Source organism: Panthera pardus, unplaced genomic scaffold (assembly GCF_024362965.1).
Source record: "Panthera pardus isolate Hobbes unplaced genomic scaffold, ASM2436296v1 HiC_scaffold_10, whole genome shotgun sequence".
Taxonomy (NCBI): Eukaryota; Metazoa; Chordata; class Mammalia; order Carnivora; family Felidae; genus Panthera; species Panthera pardus.
Window position 1 is genome coordinate 84,404,567 of NW_026526655.1, and position 16,784 is coordinate 84,421,350.

Here is a 16,784-nt window from a genome sequence, read left to right on the forward strand (position 1 = left end):
TCTTCCTGAATATTCTGGATCTGCAGCTCACTATCCCTTTTAAAATCTGATCTTCCTCTCTTGGTGAATAAAATGCAGAGAACTCTGTTTTGTATTCCAACATAAACTTTTTCAGGATCTATCACCTCTCCTTCTGACCAACGTACCAATAATTATATACCATCTAGGAAAATGCTGGGAGCTGCAGGTTCTAGCCAACATGAAGACACTGAAGAGACATATATGGGACAGGGTATTAAAAATGATGGCTTAAGGAGGATGGAGTAAAAAGTTGGATAACAAAGAGTGTATCCATGTAAGAGCATTCTTCCATGATACAGCAGTTAGCTTCCTGGCACGGACTCAGAGAGATGACACTATTATGTTAGTAGAATGTCTCTTGGAAGGTTGAATAATGCAATAGTCCACACAATGTGAACTACAAATGCTGGCTGCCATGGAAAACAGTGAGTAAGAAGCTGAAAGACTCAGAGAAGTGGGGATGCTAACATGAATATATCATACGAAACCCAAACCTCACAACTAAAGGAGAGGTCAGATCCCAAATGAGGAAGACCTTGCTATACTATGGCAAATCTATACAGCCATGATTTTCCCTAACTTCTCAAAGGTATCTATGACCATTTGCTTAGATAACTGTATTTTTGGAAAAAGGGAATACTCAAGCATTAGAATCACTATTAGACACAGAAGCTCAGTTGACATTAATACTCAAGGACCTAAAGTATCACTATATTTTCCATGTTAGAGTAGAGACCTAAAAGGCCAGGTGATAAACCCACGTCCAGTTTTCAATAGGTAATGAACCTACTTCCAGTTTGCAATGGGCCTACTTTGTCTATAGATTGACTCAGTAATCATTTCCCTGATCACCCAATGTGTAATTAAAATTGTTACATCTACTTGACCTGTGGGGAAAGAGCTATCATAGTGGGGAAGGTACAGTGGAAGTCTCTGAGACTGCTACACACCTTCAACAAACATATTAAAACAAAACATTGTTTCATCTTAGGAACAATTAGAGGTTCATATCACCTTAAATGACTTAAAGAATACAGGAGTGGCAGTCTATATCATATCACTATTTAACCTGAGTCCATTCTTTCATTGAAAAAAAAGTAAAACTAGCAGAAGTACTAGTTGGCACAACCAAGTAGTGCCTCATTTGAAGCTGCTGCACTGAATATGATATCTTTTCCAGAATCAATTGACACGACTAGTGTACAAAATGTGTGAACACTGATCTGGCACATGCATTCATCTCCATTACTATGATAAACGGAGATCAAAAGTTTACACTTATGTGGGACAAGAAGCAGTGTACATTTTCAGCTTTGCTTTAAGACCAAGCTAACTCTATACTTAGTCTATTATATCAATAGTATCAGGTTCCTCAAAATAGATAACAAGAAGTAGAAAACACATTGGAGGCTTTGGAATGACACTCTAGAGAGTGGGAGATAAGCTTTACAAATATTTAAGCCTTAGAAATTTAGTTCACTGGGGTATGTCTGCTCATATCTTCTAAAGGAAAGGACTAGCGACTGTATCTTGTGCCTTTCAGCACTAAGAAGGACACACGTTGCTTGCTAGGCTTTTTTTAGGTTCTGGTAAGAACATAATTCACAGCTGGAAGTACTCTTTATACTTTTTACCTGATGATATGGAGGTCAGTCACATCTGAATTGCATGGAGAATGTGAAAGAACTCTTCTACAAAGTAAACACTATAGTGCAAGCCCACTGCTTGGGCCATATATTCTGGTAGACCCTGGAGGTACCTGTGATAAGAAAATGATATATAGTGTTTATAGCATGTCCCAATATAGAACCACAATTTGAAGACCCAGGGTTTTTGAGAAAGAATGTACCATCTGTAATGGAGAACTATGCACCATTTGAAAAACAGCATCTAGCCTATACTGAGTCTTGGCAGCAATGGAGTGTCTGATCATAAGACATCACCTGAACATGTAGTCAGGGCAATACATTATGAGCTGGATTCTCAGACCAAAAATTGATAAGGCTTAGTGGGTCCAACAGCAATTCCTCAGAAGATAGCCAAGATCTGGCATAAGAAGGGCCAGAAATCAGAATGAGCTGCATGCACATGTGGCCCAGAACCCATATCAAGCTCCTCTGTTGTTCCAGTGCTTTTCATTCAGCTCACACCTATGAGCATTTCGCAGACAATCCTTTTGACTGGCTGACAGAGGATGGAAGAATCCCAGGATGTGTTGGCTTAATATGTTAATATAAACTGGAAATGAGTTGCTGTGGTGGTATATCTCCACACAGGAGTAGCTCTGCAACAACGTGGTAAAGGGTCATCTGTCCAGTAGACAGAACTTTGTGTGATCTACCTAATCATCTATTTTGTGTGGATAGAGAAGTAGCTTGAGATAAGAGTACATATAGAGTCATTAGCAGTGATTAATGTTTTGGCTGGTTAGTCAAGGGTCTGGAAGGAAAAGAATTGGAAGATTAGGGACAAGATATGAAAAAGAGGCATGTGGATGGATGCATAAATGTGAATACAAATGTAAAGATCTTTGTATTACACATTAATGTTCACTGGAAGACATTCAAGAGAAGAAAACTAAAAATTAACCACATAAACACAATATTTTAGCCAGCTTCTATCACTGACAAGAATAATGGGCTCATAAACAGAGTAGCTATGGTGGTAGGAATAGACTATGCATGGCCTCAAAACTTGGTCTCAAAAAACAGAACAAAACAAACAAACAAACAAAAACAAAAAAATACCTTAGTCTCCAGCTCACCAAACCATGCTTCTGTACAATGTCCAAATTCCAACAAAAGAGAGGAATTCTGAGCCCCCTTTACAACACCATTCACTGAGAGGACCAACATACTACTGGCTGCAAATGGATTATATTGAACACTTTTTATGCTGCAGTAGGGCTAATAATTAGACTTGATAGGGATTACACATATTTGGGGTATAGATTTTCCTTTTCTATTTTAGCCAACACTACTAGCCAAAGGTTCAGACAGTGCTTAATCCCACTGATACCGGATACTGAAAAAATTGCTGTGTACTAAGGAGTCCACTTTACATCAAGGAGATGCAGCAGGGGGCGTATGACTATGGCTACAACACATTCCACACCAGTTAGAATCTGCTAACCTAATAAAGTAAAAAGTCAGCCTTTGGAAGATATATACTTGGGGGGCAACTTGAATATGTTGCTCTCTGAGGATGAGACACTTCTAATGTTATATGGCCTAAATTGTCCCCAGTAGCTAAAACACATGGGTTCAGGAAACAGAGGATGGAAGTAGGAGAGTGGTCAACTTGCCATCATCTCCAGGGTCCCACTTAGGGGATCTTTGCCCTTTAGGTGCAAGTTTAGGTTCTGAGAATCTTGAGCAGTGACATCCAATAGCAATTTTTGCAATGATCGTTATGATCACTATCCAAGCTGTCTAGAATGCATGTGGCTATTGAGCATGTCAAATGTGGCTAGTGTGACTGAGGAACTTTCTTTTCTATTTAATTTAATTTTAATTAATATGAATGTAAATTCATATAGCCACATGTTTGTTGCTGGCTATAATACTGGACAATTCAAGCCTAAGGACTTAATTCCTGGAGAGAAATGGTTTGGCCAGAAAACAAAGCAAGAGTCCCAATGAACATTTAAATTTAATCTATGACTGATGCTCAGTCATTTTCAGCTCCTCATGCTGAAAGGAGAAAAGTCCACAAGAGAGATCTCCTGACTCTAATCAGATCCATTGTTTCTAATCATCTGCAGGAGGAAAAGCTCCTGACATACGATAGGGTAAGGAAAAATAGGTTTATTACCTAGATGATCCACTAAAGCATCTCTTTACACTTTCTACACAAAAAGTGCCTATTCCTAGGCAAGTTTTTTTCCTAGGCAACTTTTAACAGTACATGGACAAGTGCAGCAGCCAGCGTCTGGGAAGACACAGTGAAATGGACTCAGGACTTTCAGAGATTATGTTCAGAGTCACCTAAGCATATAAGCTACTTAGAACAGCACAGATGTCAGCCAAGAGTGAAGACAACCTAGAATTAGTAGTATAGGAGAAAGATGAAAATCATCAGTTGCAGCCCAAGAACAGCTGTATTAATGATAGAGATATAAAGTGCTGTAATTCTTTCAAAAAAAAATCTTCCTCTTACAGATTTTTCCAGAAACAAGACCAAATAAAATCAAGGAGTTGTTCTCAGAGGATAGCTGTCCATATGAAGTGATTGGATGCATAGTAAACAGACTTTGTGGTGAAACACCCAGATTCTCTGTTCAGGAACACTCATTTCTTCAGAAGACCAGAGTATTTGCTGTTAAAGACTCACACCTTTTACCCTTCTCAGAGAAAGAAGTGTTTTGCCCAAAGCTATGCCCACTCTCTGACACCAGCCTCATCCAATGTCTATTCCTTGAGGGATACAAAAGGCCTCTACCTTTGTGTCCATGTAGGAGAAAATGTGAAGGGCCTCTCCAACTGCAGGATTTCCTATGGCATCAGCCAAGACCTCTTGTTTATTAACACTGCTATTCAATCTCTCCCTTGCACAATTTCTGTTTCTTCACTCTTTATAGCTCTTGTTCCTGAGTATATTCTCCAATAGACCTCGTCCAATGATCCCAGAGTTTATTTCTGGGAACCCTAACTTAAGACTCAGAGTCCTTACTTTATCACCTGGTCCATAAAATGCTCCTTGATTCAGGTTTGCTCTCACATGAAAGTTGACGCTTCTCAGAATATCTTGGTCCCTTAGAATGTCATCACCTGTGGAGTATTTGGAGTTTTCATTTTCTTCCTGTCTGATAGCCCTTTCTCCACTCCTAAAACCATTTTATGATTGGGGAAGTCCAGTCCAGGCCAAGAGTCCTGCTTGCTTGGGGCTAAACACTAGACACATTGACCAAATGAAAATAACAGACATAGGTGATTGATAGGGCTGTCAGCCAAGTGTTTCACATTCATCCTGTGCCTGGGTATGTTTTACAATATCTGTACTCTTCCTAGGTCTCAAACCATATCATTGTTTCTCATGGCTCTGGTTTCACTTCCTTTGCTTCTGTGTATCATAACATTTCCCTCATGGACATGGTTTCATCATTTAGGAAGTCATTTTTACCATCCCAAGTGTGTTTGCTTTATAGATGTGCATGGTCTTGTCTCACAGATCCATCTATTTGAGCATAAGTTGTCAGCTGGTATAACCTAATATTATCTAGTCAAAATACCCCCCTCAGCCCACGTGTGAGAAAGAGTTAAATTTGAGGATTGGTACTTGTTTAAAAACAGAAATCAATTAAATTGCCTTGGACCTGCTTTATGATACTAACTTACTAAGAAGGTATTAAAGATGACATTTTGCTTTGCTTTTATTTTTTCACCTGTATTGGACTTTGACGTTATAATGCTTCTAGCCAGTCTGCAGCAGTTGTGATGGCACGAATCATTAAAACCACTGATTTTTGCAAGTTATACCATGTGTAATTTACAGTTTACTTTATGAGAATACTTAATGTACGAAGTGATTTATACAAGTTATTTTTTTGTCTTTATAGCATGTATGTGAAGTAAGTACTCAAATTATTTTTTAGATTTTCTTCCCCTAGGATTCTTTCCCTCCAGTTATTCCTATCCCCACCTTTAAATAAATATATGCAGATAATTGGCCTTGGATTTTTGCCTTAGAGAAGTGACATTTATTGCAGATGATGATGATGATGATGTTGGTGATGTTGATGATGATGATGATGATGATGATGATGATATCAATAATAATAAAAGTATTCTAAACCTTCCTGGCTTCAAAGACATAAATCCAATTAAAGATGTAACCTTTATGATTCATAGGCAGATATAACCATAACAGAGTGTTTTTGAGATAGAAACTGCAAGAAAAGAGAGGGGGCGATTTCCTCAGGAGGAGAAAAGCGCATCCTCCTAACTTTGGAGGAAAGTATATTACAATAGGGAGTAATGAGCCATTGGTGATAGTTTTGTAAAACCAAAAGAAAAGTGTCTTGTGTTCTATTTTCTGGGCAGAGCCCTCAGTGAGGTGACGAGCCTACACAGAGGCTAGAAGAGGACCTGTGCATTTCCTTCCAGGTGGAGCCTTTGGAAGGCAGCAGACTCCCAGAGACACAATGGTGGCTATGAGGTCTAGTACAGATGTCTAACAGAAGTGAATATCCTGATGATGGGCACAAGTAGCAGATATCTTCCCATGCCCCAAGTGTGGTTCTGAAGTAACAGAAGAAAATGTGGGATTGAAGAATCCAGTGGGCAGGAATAGGGAATGATCAGCAGTAGCCTATTGGACTGATGGAAATAAGCAAATGGGACAGTGTGTTTTTCAGCATGTGTCTTCAAAGACAAATGACTCTTCTTAAGCTTCAGCGATTTAGAGGTTTAAAATAGAAATTAAGCCATATCTTATTTTAAAAAAAAGGAAAAGGAAAGAAAAGGAAAGGAAAGGAAGGAAAGGAAAGGAAAGGAAAGGAAAGGAAAGGAAAGGAAAGGAAAGGAAAAAGAAGAGTCACAGGATATGGAATTCTATTTAGGGATCTAACACTGTCAGTGACTAAACAATTTTCCCAAGTTTAGTACCAGTAATGGTGGTAGGGAAGGAAGAAGCATTCAGGCTTTCCCGCTTCAAACCAAAAATTTCCCTCTTCCTTTCATCACCAATATATATTTACTTTAAAGAGTCACTTTTTAGTTCTGAAACCTATAACCCCATTCTACTCATGAGAAAAAAATATGGAAAAAATATGATCTGAAGGTCTTTCTACAAAACACCTAACCTGTACTCCTCAAAGGTACAAACTTCCATTTATAAGATAAATAAGTACTAGAGGTACAACGTACAGCTTGGTGACTATGACTAACACTGCTGTAGGACAGGTAGGGAAGTTGTTAAGAGAGGAAATCCTAAAGGTCCTCATCACAAGAAGCAGGTCTTTTCTTTTTATTGTATTGAGATAATGGATTTTGACTAAACCTGTTGTAGCAACCATTTCACAACATATGTCAATCAAATCATCATGCCATACACCTTAAATTTATACAGTGATGTCTGTCAATTATTCCTCAATAAAACTTGAAGAAAAATTTAAGAACAGTAAACAAACAAACCAACAAAAAAACAATAAAAGTCTGAAAAAGTGTCACAGCAAAGAGGAGCCCAAGGAAGCGTGATTGTTACATAGAACATGGTATCCTGGCTGAGGTTCTGGTACAGAAGAAAAACTTTAGGCAAAAATTAAGAAATTTGAATCAAGTATGGATTTTCTTCCACAATCACATATCAATATTGGTTCATTAACTATGACAAAGGTATCATGCTAAACAAAGATGTTAATAAAAGGGGGAGCTGGCTGTGGGGTTTATGGGAATGCTGTGCTATTCTTTAAACTTTTCTGTAAATATAAATCTATTCTAATATTAAAAGTTTATTTTAAAAATAAGACAGGGGCACCTGCGTGGCCCAGTAAGCTAAGCATCTGACTCTTGGTTTCCACTCAAGTCATGATCTCATAGTTGGTGAGTGTGAGCCCCGTGTAGGGCTCTGTGCTGACAGTGCAAAGCCTGCTTGGGATTCTCTCTCTACCTCTATTTTTGCTTCTCCCCCACTCATGCTCTTTCTCTCTCTCAAAATAAATAAGTGCACTAAATAAATAAATAAATAGAAAAAAAAAAGTTACTGAGTATGCCCATCCTGGAAACCTACATTTGTTTTAAAGACATCACATTCTGGCCTCTCTGTCAGAAATAATACTCCTCAGAATAATACTACATCCCTATTCAATTTTCCACTAATTCTTTTTTTTTTTTTTTTTACAAAAACTCTAGTTTGGCTTGATTCAATGTGCTTTCAATTTTTCATTTTTACTCTTGGTGTTTCTCGCACCTCGTAAACCCAGACTATGATAGTATAAATATAGATAGATGAATAACTAGATCTCCAGATAGCAATATATGACAGACACAATCACAGACACAGTAATGCACAGTTGTACTAATACACATGCAGATAAACACACACCAAACACCTTACTTCTCAGAGTCAGAGAAGTGGGTGATTAAAAACCATGTAAGTGGATATTTGTTGCTATTTACTGCAAGGCTTTTGTAAGTTACTTTGTATTTTCTAAATTCAATTTTCTTATCTGAAGTGGGGAAAATAAAACCTATATGGCAGAGATAGCATTTAAATTAGTGACAGTATGCGAGCAGAAGTTTTGACCCATAATAGGGGCTCCATTTTATTATGAGGTACAGAAAATCTAATGGCCACGTTCAATTTCATGGTTTCTGGTCAACTACAATGTTCAATCGTGTTCTTTAGTCATCCCCTCTTTAGGCCTTTCTAACTGCAGGTCTATTATTTTCCCTACTTGTGCAGTTCTTATATATGTGAATCATATATGTTTATGTGATGCATCGATGTCTATGCCCTGAGAAGTAAACAGCTGCAGGCAGAAGATGAACAAGGATCTGAGAAACACGAGATCAACACAGTGTGTCTTTGACTTAGTAATGAAGACAAAAACCAGTACCATGAGTATTTGCAATTTAGGGATCATAGGAACTTGGAGCCTCATTGCAAACTTTTCTACTGTGGAGAAGAGAGGTCAAGCTTAGACATATGTTCTTATTAACAAGAGTCATTTAAAGATGGCTTGGACTCTATCAGCCTGAAGACACTCAGAGCTTGTCCCTTGTGTGCACTTTCTTCATTTGTGAGAGGCTCCCTTCTGTGTGCCTCTAAATTCAGCTTTCTTGATTTGAGCAATGTGTCTCCTTAAACTGACTGCTCTTGAGCTCTGGCAAGTTTCTGTATGCCAGTAATATAATTCACAACATCTTTTTGTCTAGGTCTACTTCCCTTGGTATCATACTCCATTGGATAGTATGATTTTTTAAAAATGATCTCAAGTCAGCATTCCTAATGGGGATTCCCATGAGTTCTCTGGAGGTTCATGTACTTTGCCTGCTTTTTGAATGGGAATACGATTCCTTTATCGATTCCACTCCATGCCACAAGAGACTTTACTTTCTTAAGAATAAATCAGGAACTGATCTTCTGGGGGTCTCACAATAGGGTCATAGTCCTTACTCTTTTGGTGGTATTCCTGAAGCCCCTCTTACTGGGCATCCAGAGAGGCAGGAATTGCCCCCACCAACATACCCAGAGGGAAGATATGGAATAGAGCTCAAATCACACTTACTGTTCTCTAAAGACATGCTCTACACATTTTCCCTATCTCTTGACCCCCTTTCACCCCTCAGTAGATGTGACAGTTCCTGAGTCAGCTATAGGTTTTCTACCTTGAAATTCTGTTGGTGGTCTAAAATCTCATTTGTGATATAGCATCTTGTGGAGTCTTGGTTCCTTAGCAGAAACTCCAAATTTCACATCTTCTTACATGTACCACATAGGTGATGGTGTAAACTGGAGGATATTAAGATACTTTCCTCAGTGGAACTTTATTATTATTCATCTACGTGAGAGAGAGCCCTTAGGAATGTGAATCACAGTGCAATTAGTATTGGGTCTGTTATGGGTTAAATAGACTTCTGTGGAACACTGTGAAGGTTTCTCAAAATTTGTAGCAATACTTGTTTGGGAAAATGAGATCTAATTTCTAAACACAAAAATTGTCAACTACTATTCTGGAATAAACTTATTGTAAGTTAAGAGCTTGCTCAAATTGGTGATTGACTTGCTACACAAACCCTCAATGACCTTCAGGCAGAAGCACATACTTTGAAGATGTCTGGCTGGAGCCATGGTACAGGTTGTGATCTGAGTACAAATTGTTGACCTTGAGGAAGCTGACAGTCCTACCCAAGTGCAACACACATTTAACAGTCTTGTCTATGTAGCCCTGCACTTCAAACAACTGAGAAAATGAATCTTATATGACCTAAACAAAATCTTTACAAATCAAAACAAACTCTTTAGGTTTTTTAAGATATTTACTTAAAAATTTCAATTGAATTTATTCCAGCCATTCATTGTGGCTTAGATAAATTTAGTAAGTGAATTTGAACCCTTGTAATCTGTGATTTGAATATGGGTAGTTTTTATATTTCTTGGAATCTGCTGATAAATGCTTTTTGAATTTATTCATCTTGCCTATCATTATTATTAACAAAAGATAATATAAATTGTCCTGCAAAGGAAGACAGGTGCAATAATATTTTATGAACGGAATGCTTTCTTAAAGACTTCACATAATTTGAAACTCATATAATTCAAAATTATTTTTCTCATAGGAATAAACATAAAATAAAAATTGCATTGTTTCAAATTTGGCATCAAAATTGAGGATCCATGAATATTTTATACCACACTATTTCAAATTATCACAATCCAAATTTACATAAAATAATACCCCATTTTATTTATGTGAGCAATGACAAAGTTACAGGTAATTGTCTTAAATGTATGTTTGTTTTTTTATAGATATTAGTGATGGTAATCTCTGTATGGCTAATTCTAGATAAGAACAACAATGTTTCCTAGAGTCTAAGTATGCAAGGAATGATTATTAAATTAAGAATATACATCTTTCACCAAGTTAATCTGCTTTGTTTATAACCAGAGTGAATGGAAAACCTTTCTGATTTCCAAGTGTTGAGCTTAGACCTATGCCTCAGTGGTATACGGAACATCAAGTCTTGAGTTTCCTTCCGATGTTAATGATCACAAAATATCTCAGGGAGAACTGGGCATTGACTGGCAGCCAAGCACAGAAAGCTCAAAAAGAGTGCCTCGGTTCTATCGAAGTATGTGTTTTGTGGTCTGTTAATATTTTGCATTAAGCCAATTTTGAGCTATTAAAGTTTTTGTTTTCTTTTTTTCCTTTTATCTTTTTAAGTTTGCTAATCATCAGGAAGCACTCACTTTCATCTGGGATTTGTTTGCATTGATTGTGTTTCCTCAGGTCCTGGGCTCCATAACCAAGCTTTTAGAATTAGTGTGGGAGGTGGCTGTTATGCTAAGCTTCTAAAAAGTACTGACTCTACCCACCCTCAACATAGACCTGGGTCATAGAATTAAAAATAGGGCAAAATGTCAGACAGCCGGGAAAATATTCAGATTGAAGATATGTGCTTCAAATCTATAATATTCATTAAATTCAATTATGGTTATTTTTTGTTATGGGCCTTTTGAAGTGTTTTCTATGCATATTTGAGGTCCTTTTCTAAACATCTGTCACATAACCCTTCTCTTTTTCATCGTGGTTTAGAATTCCCTATTCTACCAACCAAGATCTCACCAAGAAACATGGTACATTCAAAATAGTTCAACTGAAAACCATTTAATAGAAAGATTAGGATGAAGGGAACCAGCTAGAGATGTCTGAGGTGCTGGCCACGTTTGAACAAAAGGAAACTATTGCTAATCCTAGACCTGAAGGAAAGAAGGGAGGGGACATTATTATCTAAGTCCAGTGAGAGATGGAACCATGGACAACCACACATCCCAGACATCCAGTGGGGAAATAAATACCATGCCTCTTCCAATCCCTCATAGTTTGCCTGTACCTCTGCCATTCACCCTCAATTGAAAGCCCAGCAAGGCAATAATAAACAAGTAACAACAACAGCAACAACAAACAACAACAAAAACAACAACAACAATAAAGCTGACAATGCATTCTGTAGAAACTAGTTTCCCAGGTCACAGAGTGGGTCAGAGGGAGGAAGAGAAGGGATCTCTGGGGGGAAATGGGGAATCACCAGGTCATCTGCTCTCTCACTGATTCTAAATCAACTATTGCCTATGAACCTCCTCCATCTGGCCCTCTCATCCTTCCATTTGCTTTTCATTTCCAAGCAAGATGTTTTAGTCTGTTTGGGCTGCTGTAACAATATACCACCAACTGGGTAGCTTATAAGCAATAGAAATGTATTTCTCGCAGTCCCACAGGATGGGAAGTATAAAATCAAGGCACCAGCGTGGTTGTGTTTGGTGAGAGCCTCTTCCTGGTTCATAGTTGGCACTTTCCTTTGTGTCAGGGGGAAGGGGATCTCTGGGGCCTCTTTTTAAGAACAGTAATCCCACTGGCAAGGGCTCTATCCTCATGCCTCATGACGTAAGCAACTCACACAGGCACGACTCTTAATACCATCATCTTTTGAGGTTAGGATTTTAAATTATGAATTTTGAGATGCCACAAACATTCAGATCATAGTGCAAGGGAAGCCTATTCATTCATTTTTTTATTTATTGAGTGCAACTAAGCCATTAGCATATACTGGAACTGGGAATACAAAAACAAAACAGATCTAATCCTTCAACATTTGAAAAAAGTATCCTGACAAGGGTCTTGAAAAGGAAGTTTGAACGAGAGGCACATCAATACATCCACTGCTCCTTGCTGGTCTTGCTATTTCCACATCACCCGTCTCCAGCCAGTCATCTTTGCTAGCTCTCACCTTCTCTCAAGCCCCATGTCTCTTGGGGCCCTGCCCTGCTGTCCACCAGAAAATGAAAACTCCATTCTCCCCCATCCCCGCCCCCCCACATTAGTTTGCTTCTGAAATATAACACTGCAACGTAAAGAAAATCAATTATAAGTAAAAATAGAGAAAATAGAAAATGAAGAGAAAAAGAAACATGTGCTTTTAACTCACTGTCCATTCCCCAATTTTCCTAGAGAACCTACAGATATAAATATGCATGTAGACACAGGTAACTCATGGGAAAAAACCCAGTGAAGATGCCTCAGGGAACCCTGGTAGATATGAGAGAACACAGTTCACCTTTTGACTATCACACTGAACATTTTTTGGAAAGTGCGGGGGAGCCACTGGCAGAAAAGTCTGCTTCTCACAACTCACTTGCAAGACCCTTATTTGGAACTTCCCAAATTCATCAGCCCTTGACTGACTGTAACCATATCTTAAGCTCCTGGAACTGGTCCCATTTCCACCACCAAAAACATGTTGGAGGAAAGGACAACAGTGCATTTAAATACCCCATCCTACTGCAGAGTGGGAAAAATTGCTATCGAACTCCAAAACATTTTGCCATAGACACATTGTTTACACAACACAGCTGCTGGAATGGCTCTGATGACAGGAACTTATTAAGGCCTTTGGGGGATGATGAGATTTGTTGAAATCATGATGTCTGTTTGCTGCCCTTGATTGATGCACTGTCACCCATCCTGGGCTTCAGGCATACTATGGCTTATACAAGTTTTGTAGACTGAACTGAAAGCCCAGCCCCACTATAAAACACATCAATCCCTTGTTTAAAAGCTTTCAGTGTTTCCTACAGCCTGAGAGATAAAACTCAAGCTTCCTAACAATAGATACAAGGTCTCTTGTGATCTGGATCCTATCTCCACCAATGTTCCTACTGGGAACACATTGTACCTTCTATAATTACCATAAGCTGTTTCTTTGTGCCTTCCTACTTCTCTGCTTAGAATGCCTGATCTACCTTAAAAACTCCTGTTTCTCTTTCAGACCCCTCTCAGACATTTCCTCCTTCTTGAAGCCTTCTTTGATTTCTTTCCCCTTCTCACCTACCTTGTCTTTATTGAGCTCCGCTAACATTTCCTAGTTTCTCCTTTCAGTGCTGTGACCCCACTGCATGCCAGTTGAGTCCTGTTACCCTATAGGAGATCCTGCTCTGTTCTACAGGCCTCTATAGGCTGCATCATTCTGTCCTGTGTCATACCTTGGTTCCAACTTTAGCCCCACAAATCCATGACTTGCAGTAGAAATCCAAGTATATTTGGCTTTTCACAAGCTTAATAACTTCTCTGAGAAATAAGGGGCTCCAGAGAGGAACAGATTGTGTGACTCTATTTTTGCCTTTTTCAACATCATATTGTAGTATTCTGCTTCACCTTCCTTCACAGCTGAACTTCTACATTCCCTGCCCAGTTGTGGATGGACAGATACCAGAGGAAAAGGGTAGTTTATTCCACTGCTCTAACCTCTTTGGTAGGAAGCATCCCTGCCAGGCTGGCCTGCCTTTCTCCTCACCACAAGGATTCTGGTAAATAAAATTTTCTCCATCTGTGGAAGTTTTTGACTCCCTGAAAAGACCATGAATTCCTTGAGAGTAAGAATTCTATCTAATGTATCTTTATATCTTCAATGTTGAGCATAATTCATAGAAGATAGTGGATCCCAATACTGAATAACAATTTTATTCAAGGAGAACATGATTTTTAAGTTCTAAATAACCACTTTAAAATGGAATTTTGGATTTTATCTCTTTGGCTGTTAGGGATTGCTGTTTTCTGGTAGGGCAGATAATTATTGACTTTAATGTGGGTCTTCAAGAATCTGCCAGTCACAACTATATTTTTCCCAGATATCCTCTAGTTCAGATCTCTTTAATAAGAATCTTGAAATTAGCTGTAGTTAATAGAACTTCTGATTAAGGGCATATGAAAGAGGTAAAGATTGTTTACTCTCAGTGGTTTGTTACAATTTTTTTCTTTTTGTTTTTCTTCAGCTTTTTCGTTCCTGCCTTTCTCGTGGGTACCCTTGAGTTTTTTAAACTCCAATCTAAAGAATTTCAGCAAAAGAGTATATTGGAAATGAACTCCTTTACTTGCCTTAAATAATGTTAGCAAGTATTGCAAGTATGATACTCTGGTAAAATTTCCTCTGTGTTTGTGTGTGTGTGTGTGTGTGTGTGTGTGTGTGTGTGTGTGTGTGATGTGGTATTCCTACACCACCAAGCAATTCTTTGACACCAACTTAGTGCCCTAAAATTCACCTGGATTCTGATACTATATACCCAAAGACAGCATCAGATTCCATAGGTTAAGTACTCAGCTCATAAGATCGCCCTGTACTTCAGATGCCAATTGCAAACCCAGGTTAATACCTGTGCCTCTGACCAACTGGCTATAGATCAGAGGTTCCCATGGTCTCCCACCTTGAATTTGATTAATTTGCTAGAATGGCTCATAGGACTCAGGAAACGACTCACTAGATTATTGGTGTATTACAAAGGATATTAAAAGATACAAATCAACAGCCGTATGAAGACATATAGAACAAGGCCCCAAACAAAGGAGCTTTTGTCCTTATGGAGTTCAGGGGGTAGCACAGTGACACATGGAATTTCCATTTCCACCACCTGGAAGCTCTCATCCAGATCTCATCCTTTTTATGGAGGCCTCATTACAGAGATATGATTGATCAAATCATTGGCCATTGGCAGCTGATTCAACTTCCAGGGCCTGTCCTCTCCTTGGAGGTCAGTGGGATGGGAATGAAAGTTCAACATTCTAATCACATGATTGGTTATGCTGCAAACAAAGTCCATCCTTAGGTGCAAAAATCACCTCATTAACATAACAAAAGACACCTTTTGCTGTTATCACTTAGGGAATTCCAAGGGCTTAAGGGGTTTTGTACCATCAAGATACACAAATCCATATATACACATCTTATTATAAATCATGATATCACAATAAGTATCTATTAGCTTACAGGTGCCTTAAAGATGAGGAAAATAAGACTATGCCAAGGTATGTTGTCAGATGGATGTGATGGAATTTTGGAGTGGTGGGGGTCTGGAGTCGATGGCCAAGAAAGAATTCTTGAAATGTCTTTGGTGTTAAAAAAAGTAACTTTATTAAAGCACTGGGAAGAACTCATGGGCAGAGAGAGCTGCACTGGGGTTGTGAAGAGTGACTGGTTATATACTATGGAGCTGGGGGGAGATAAACTCAAGAGGAAGTTTCTAAAGGGATTTTCATATGCTAAAGAAGACTCATAAGCTACCAGAGTCCTTGCTATTGTAAAGCTAAGGTTGTTTTCCCTCTGGTAAGGCATTAAGACTATAGGCGTTTATACTCTGTATTTGCCTCAGGTATCTGTCCATGGGCTGCAGGTTATAAGGACATTTAATTTTAACTGCCATTTCCTTCTTGCCTTTGTTCTCCCCATCACTATGGAGAGGAGGGTGATGGTGGGGCTCCAGGAACCTGAGTCTATAGGTTTCTGCAGAGTAGGTTATTGATTAGATTGCCTTTGTCTTGTAATTTACTAAGATATTTATAAACTGATGGAGACTCGTATCTAGCATGACTGTGATCTCTATCAGTTAACTGTTTTCTTTCTGCAGTTCTTAGGTAGCCTAGAAGTGCCTGAGGAATGTCACATATATCCCACCGAGGGTGGGGATGTGTTGTTAGCTTGTGCATTGCCCTCGACTTGCCTTGTGCTCCCTCATCAGATGTACAATTTGATGAAGTTTTGGGGTGTTGGTGGTGGGTTCAGAGCTGACAGCCAAGAAAAATTCTTGAAGATGTCTTTGGTGCAAAAAAGGTGATTTTATTAAAGCAAGGAGACAGGACCCATGGGCAGGAATAGCTGCACTAGGGTTGTGATGCATACTGATTGAATATCCTCCAGTCGGGAGGGGGTTAGGGATGGAGTGAGTCTCTAAGGTATTTTGGAAGCAAGGTTTCCACTTTTAGGGCCTAGGTATTTTAGGGAAAACAAGCCATTTACTACCATTTAGTAAAACCTCAGTCATGAGGTCCTTCAGATGTATATCAGGGGGCCATAAGTTTGGAGTATGATTGCCAGAATACATCTCGGGGGAGTTGAGATAAAGGAAGTTTCCAAAGGAGTTTTTATATGAGAAAGTAGACACAGGATCCTGGAGGGTCAGGATAATGTTAAGCCAAGGTTCCTTTTTGCCTCTAGTAAAGTGTCGTCATTGAGGCAGCTGAGCTCCTAGAAGGAGGTCACTCTGCTGGTTTCAAA

General features: G+C 38.8%; 1 pseudogene; it reads right to left on the bottom strand.

Annotated features, from left to right (window-relative positions):
- The window catches only part of LOC109269482 (ganglioside-induced differentiation-associated protein 2-like), a 64,291-nt pseudogene that overhangs the window by 40,157 nt on the left and 7,350 nt on the right, over window positions 1–16,784 (bottom strand).